Raw genomic sequence first — 7254 nt, 5'->3', positions numbered from 1 at the left:
TACACTGGATGTTTTACGTGGAAAACCCTAAATGGGAAAAACCACGGGAGTGCAAGACTCCAACTATCACTATACGCGGGAATGTACAATGGCGAGCTGCAAGGCGACGACCTTGAGCTCGTTGTCCTCGCCACAGGCGGCGGTATTACACAGAGGCGTCGACCTCTTCCTTCCTCTTTTACGGAGCCGGGATGCTGAAGACCCCGGTTACGGAGCCGGATGACGAATGTACCCGGAGGGAGATCCGGATGCGGGGACATATTTGTGAATATGTTTGCCAAGAGCCCTTGAGGCTATATTTGTAAATAGCCCGAAAGTCATATGTGTATAAATATGACTTAGGGCAAACAGTTTATGTTGTTGCTCATTTTTCTGTTTTCCACTAAGAGGGAGCGAAGTGAGAGCAGCCGAGAGAGAGTGAGAGAGAAAGAGGAAGGAAGAGGTCGACGCCTCTGTGTAATACCGCCGCCTGTGGCGAGGACAGCGAGCTCAAGGTCGTCGCCTTGCAGCTCGCCATTGTACATTCCCGCGTATAGTGATAGTTGGAGTCTTGCACTCCCGTGGTTTTTCCCATTTAGGGTTTTCCACGTAAAACATCCAGTGTACCCTTCTCTCTATTGTTTTTCGTGCATTGTTGTATTTCCCGTTTTCTGTGAATCGATCCTGTTCCTCGGTTGTGGCCGAGCACGGAATTACGACAGACTACATATCCTATATCCGGTCGGGTACAAACCATTACGTACATTAAGCTCCCGACGGCAGAGGCATATGGAAACTTCATCATATCCTCCTTCTCTGCTTTCGTCTTCGGGCTTTGCTTACCGGATAGCCTGCAGTTTGCCGGAAGTGTCGATCCGACCGATTTCGCATCTGACATGTTGAACCACTGAAGCACCTTTGTCACGTATTTCTCCTGTGACAGCCACAGTTGCTTCATTGGCCGGTTCCGGATGATATGCATCCCCGACATCTGTCTTGCCGAACCCAAGTCTTGTTGAGAAGCAAGCTCAACATGGTATGTGATGCTTATTAGGAAATAAGCTATAGTAGCTATTTAGCTACTTGTGAACATAAAGGAGAAACAGCTAATTAGCTACTGACAGCTATTTAGTGACTGACAGCTAATTAGCTACAGGCAGGTAATTAGCTACATACGTAACTAACTTATTACTTAGGTAAAAAGTAAGAGAGTAGGTAAGTAAGAAAATACACAGGAAGTAGAACACTGAGAGAGAGAGTGAAGATAAAGAGGAAGAACTCAGAGAGTGAGAGCAGAAGAGAGAAACAGACGAGAGCAAGTAGAGCTCTGCGTGTAATGAAGTAGAAGAAGTTTTTGGCTGCTACAGAGGTAAGTCTCCTTCCCCCTTCCCTTCTGTGTTTGAGCACCAAACGATCCAGCACACCACGATCCGCCACGCACATAAGAAGAGCCTGAGTGCCTTCTTCATGTTTTCTTAACATGGTATCAGAGCAAGTTGCTCATAAAGAAGTGCATAGAACTGAGAAAGGTATTTCTCTGGTTGCTGATCTGAATCAGAAAGTTACTTGTTGAAGTAATTGTAACTGAAAACCTAGTTTGGAAGAGATAATGGCTGCAGAGAATGCGGGCCAAATAGTTACAAAGAAACTAGATAAAAACAATTTCCCGGCGTGGAAATTTAGAATGACAAATTTCCTGATGGGGAAAGGATATTGGGATTACATTGAAGGAGACCTAGAAGAGGCTCCGGAGATCCCAGAAGAAAATGCCACAACAGCACAGATTAAAGCATTCAAAGATTGGAATCAAGGGGCAAGGAAGGTAATGCATTGGCTCTCACTTAGCATCTCAGATTCGATGCTTGGGCACATACAAGATGCTATGCTCCCAAAAGAAGCTTGGGCAGGTACAAGAATAAAATGTTTAAGATCTGATGGAGGAGGAGAGTATTTCTCCAATGAATTTTCTGATTTTCTATGCAATCAGGGAATAAGAAGACAATTCACATGTAGATATACTCCACAGCAAAATGGAGTTGCTGAGAGGAAAAACAGAACATTGGTGAAGATTGCAAGGGCTTTGATGACAGAGAAGAATATGACATTGTACTATTGGGCAGAAGCTGTAAATACAGCAAATTATATTGTAAATAGATGTATAACATCAGGAGTACATGAAGCAACTCCTGAAGAGTGTTTCTATGGAAGGAAACCTAGTTTAGAACACTTAAAAGTGTTTGGATGCCTTGCATATGTACATGTGCCTGCAGAAGTAAGAAGTAAGCTGGATCCAAAAGCAGAAAAATGTATTTTTGTTGGCTATTCAGAAGAACAAAAAGGGTATAGATGCTATAACCCTGTAACAAAGAAGATTGTGACAAGTAGGGATGTAATCTTTGATGAGTTAGCCAGCTGGTACAGTCCAAAACAGAATCCAGAGACTGATGAAGATAATGAGATTGAAGACAGAGACAAATCAGAAAATGTAGAAGACTGCCACAGAGATGGAAGCAAGGTTGGACAGCAAAGTCCAACATCAATAGAATGTTCTAGACCATCAAAAAGCTCAGATGGTAAATCTGATTCGAATTCTTGGAGTGGAAAAAGTGGAGGACACAAAAAATGTGATGATAAAAAAGGAAAACAGAAAATGCCAGAGTATGAAATGTTGGATGACTTGTCTAAAAACATGGAAGATGAGGATTCAGATATGTCATTGGATGATCTTCTTGGTATAAGAGGATTGAAAATCCCTGGTATGGAAAAAGCATTGAAGGATGCAAATCAGAAACTGAGAAGATCAGATAGAGAGAAAAAAACAGTTGAAAGATTTGGTTATGATACATATATGGCTATGCATTATGCATATATGTCTAAGGTGGTACAGATCCCTGATCCAAGTAGTTTTGATGAGGCTAAAACTGAGAAGAAATGGGTGGATGCAATGCAAGAAGAGATTGATGCATTGGCTGAAAACAGAACATGGGATTTGGTGAAGTTACCAAAAGAAAAAAATGTGGTAGGTTGCAAATGGGTCTACAAGACAAAGCATGATTCCAGTGGGAATGTAAGTAGACATAAAGCAAGATTGGTTGCAAAGGGATATGCCCAAATGCAAGGAATTGATTATGATGAGACATTTGCACCGATTGCAAAGATGGCAACATTGAGGACATTACTGGCTGTAGGTGCAGCCAGAAGATGGTTTCTTCATCATATGGATGTAAAAAATGCCTTCTTACATGGTAACTTGGAAGAAGAAGTGTATATGAGTCAACCACCAGGTTTTGAAGATAGGAAGCATCCAAATTATGTATGTAAGCTGAAAAAGGCTCTCTATGGACTGAAATAGGCACCAAGAGCATGGCACAGAGAACTCTCAGATTATCTGAAAAAACTTGACTTCAAAATGTCAAAGGTTGATTCATCATTGTATGTTAAAAGGAAAGATGATTGTATTGTTGTGATTCTGATTTATGTTGATGATCTCATCATTGGAGGTGATTTCATGGATGAAATAAGTAAACTGAAATGAAATTTGGAAATAAAATTTCATATGAAAGATTTGGGAGATCTGAGATATTATTTGGGTATTGAAATCATCAGATCTGAAAATGGTATATATGTGTTGCAAAGACAATATGCAACAACTATGTTGAAAAAGTATGGTATGCTTGGATGCAAACCTATTGGAGTACCACTAGATAAAAACTGCAAATTAAGGGCTGATTTGGGAGCCAAAATAGAAGATGTAAACATGTACAGGTCTATGGTGGGCAACCTTATTTATTTGACCATAACAAGACCTGATTTGAGTTATGCAGTTGGATTAGTCAGCCAATTTATGCAACAGCCAACAAAGCTGCATTTGGACTGCATTAGAAGAATTCTGAGGTATGTAAAAGCTACTCAGAAATATGGATTGTTTTACAGGGCTGATTTGGACATAAATCTGGAAGGATATACAGATGTTGATTGGGCTGGAAGCCAAACAGATAGAAGATCCACAAGTGGATATATGTTTACATTGGGAAGTGCAGGTATTTCATGGAGTAGCAAGAAACAAGCTAGTGTTGCATTGTCTAGTACTGAAGCTGAGTACAGAGGAGCCGCCATAGCCACTTGTGAAGAGGTATGGATCAGAAGATTGCTTGCTGATTTGGGAGAGTATATATATGATACTGTCACAATCTGGTGTGACAATATGAGCAGCATTCAGCTTGCAAAAAACCCAGTGTTCCATGCAAGAACAAAGCACATTGAAGTGCATTATCACTTTGTTAGAGAAAAAGTGATTGAAGGAGAAGTTGATCTGGTGTATGTGAATACAAATCAACAGGTTGCTGATATTCTCACAAAGAGATTGAGTGTGGAAAAGCATACACCGTTTCGGAACATGATGGGAGTTGTAGACATTGATATGATGGCTGTAAAGCATCATGGAAAAGAAGTTGTAGATAACCCCAAGAAAGGATAAGTTGAGCTTGAGGGGGAGTGTTGAGAAGCAAGCTCAACATGGTATGTGATGCTTATTAGGAAATAAGCTATAGTAGCTATTTAGCTACTTGTGAACATAAAGGAGAAACAGCTAATTAGCTACTGACAGCTATTTAGCGACTGACATCTAATTAGCTACTGACAGCTATTTAGCGACTGACAGCTATTTAGCGACTGACAGCTATTTAGCGACTGACAGCTAATTAGCTGCATACGTAAGTAACTTATTACTTAGGTAAAAAGTAAGAGATTAGGTAAGTAAGAAAATACACAGGAAGTAGAACACTGAGAGAGAGAGTGAAGATAAAGAGGAAGAACTCAGAGAGTGAGAGCAGAAGAGAGAAACAGACGAGAGCAAGTAGAGCTCTGCGTGTAATGAAGTAGAAGAAGTTTTTGGCTACTACAGAGGTAAGTCTCCTTCCCCCTTCCCTTCTGTGTTTGAGCACCAAACGATCCAGCACACCACGATCCGCCATGCACATAAGAAGAGCCTGAGTGCCTTCTTCACGTTTACTTAACAAGTCTTTCATTGAGAAGGTCCGGTTCAGAGCCTTCTTCAGCATCCGGATTCTGGCTTGGTCTCGTCCGACGATCAACATGTCGTCCACGTACAAAAGGAGTATCAGGAAGTCGCCTCCTTCGAACTTCTTCACAAACAGCCAGTGATCGGCCTGCGTCTTGTGGTACCCTTGATCGGTCATGAAGGAGTCGAACTTTCGGTACCATTGTCGGGGAACCTGCTTCAGTCCGTACAGGCTCTTCTTCAACCGGCAAACCAAGTGCTCCTTCCCTTTCTCCACGAATCCTTCCGGTTGCTGCATGTAGATCTCCTCTTCGAGGTCACCGTGAAGGAATGTCGTCTTCACGTCCAGCTGCTCTACCTCGAGGTCCATGCTTGCCGTTATACTCAGCACCATCCGGATGGAGGTCATCTTTACTACCGGGGCAAATATGTCGTCAAACTCCACGTCCTTCTTCTGCTAGAACCCCTTCACCACAATCCTGGCTTTGTATCTCGGGGGGTTGTTGGCATCTCCCGGTTTCAACTTCTACACCCACTTGTTTCGGAGTGCCCGCTTTCCTTTCGGATACTCTACTAATTCGTACGTATGGTTCTCATGCAGGGAATCCATCTCATCCTGCATGGCACTTAACCATTTTTGGTTGGGTGTCATCCTTCGCTTCCTCGAAGCTTTCCGGCTCCCCCTCATCGGTTAGCAGAACATGCTCTGCATCCGGAAATCTCCGGGGGGGCCTTCCTTCTCTGAGAGGATATCTCCGACTTCAGGCTTCGGTAACCGGCTCCTCCATTTGCTCTTCATCCGAATCTGATTCGGGGTCTTGGCCAGTTCCGGTTTCAACTTCCTCTACTTCTTCTTCAGCCTGTTCGGTATCCTCACCGTAACCGGCTGGTCCCTCGAGTGCTAACCGGTCTCTTGCCGGTTGGGTCTGCTCATCGTAGAATCGATCCTTACAGGTCGACTCGGAGTTCATTATCTTCTTCTCTGACTCCTAGTCGGCGAGCGTCTTGTCCTCCATGAAGATAATATCTCGACTCCGGAATACCTTCTTGTCAACCAGGTCCCACACTCGATAGCCGAAATCATCGTCGTCGTAACCGATGAATATGCATGGCCGGGTCTTTGGATCTAACTTTCCTCTCCGGTCCTTAGCTACATGCACGTACACGAGACACCCGAACACCTTCAAATGCCGGTAGGATACTTCCTTACCGGTCCATACTCTCTATGGCGTGTCTCCGTCCAAGGGTACTGAGGGTGATCTGTTTATCACATATGTCACCGTCGACAGTGCCTCAGCCCAAAACTTCTTGGGTAGTTTTGCATGCGCTAGAATACTCCGGACCCTCTCCATTATGGTCCGGTTCATCCTATCAGCTAGCCCGTTTAGTTCCAACGTCTTCGGCACGTTAAATTCGAGCCAGTTTCCCTTCGAGTGACAGTACTCCTCGAACTACCCCCGGTATTCACCTCCGTTATCTGCTCGAACCGCCTTTAGCTTCCGGCCGGTTTTTCTTTCCACTCTCGTGTGGAGCCCTTTGAAGACGGATAGCACATGTTCCTTTGTCTTCAACGGTGTGGCCCATAGCTTCCGGCTGTGGTCATCTATGAACGTCACGAAGTACTGCGATCCTGCATGTGACTTCGTGTCCACTTGACACACGTCAGTATGCACCAACTCCAGTGGTGCATTACGTCTCATCGGTGTCCTTGGTCGGAAGGAGGTCCGGTTTTGCTTACCGGCCAGACAATCAGTGCACTTCTCCAAGTGCACGTTCTTCACTGGAATGAGGTTGTCGTTTGCAAGCCTCTTCATCCCCTTCTTGCTCATGTGACACAGCCTTTTGTGCCACAGCGCACTGGTAGTGTCGGATGCCACGTTCACTTCCTCCGAACATAACCGGGCATTCATCAGGTACAGTGTGTTGACCTTCCGGGCCCGAGCCACAATCAAGCTCCCTTTGCTGAACTTCATGACACCATTCCAGATGCTACCCGTCTAGCCTTCATCGTCTAGCCGACCGGCTGATATCAGGTTCAGACGAACCTCCGGAACGTGTCGGACATCCTTCAGCAGCAACTTGCATCCGGTTGGTGTTGTCAACCACACGTCTCCTATGCCGACAATTCGGCATGTACCTTCATTCCCCATCCGGACACAGTCGTGATCACCAGCTGAGTAGGATAAGAAGCATTTCCGGTCTGGGGTAAGGTGGAACGACGCTCCAGAGTCTACCACCCAGGTCATCTCGTCGCC

Source organism: Azolla caroliniana, unplaced genomic scaffold (assembly GCF_043228905.1).
Source record: "Azolla caroliniana isolate FFs.n. ecotype wild unplaced genomic scaffold, voAzoCaro1.0.p SCAF_3, whole genome shotgun sequence".
Classification (NCBI taxonomy): domain Eukaryota; kingdom Viridiplantae; phylum Streptophyta; class Polypodiopsida; order Salviniales; family Salviniaceae; genus Azolla; species Azolla caroliniana.
Note: the sequence above shows the minus strand (reverse complement) of the source record.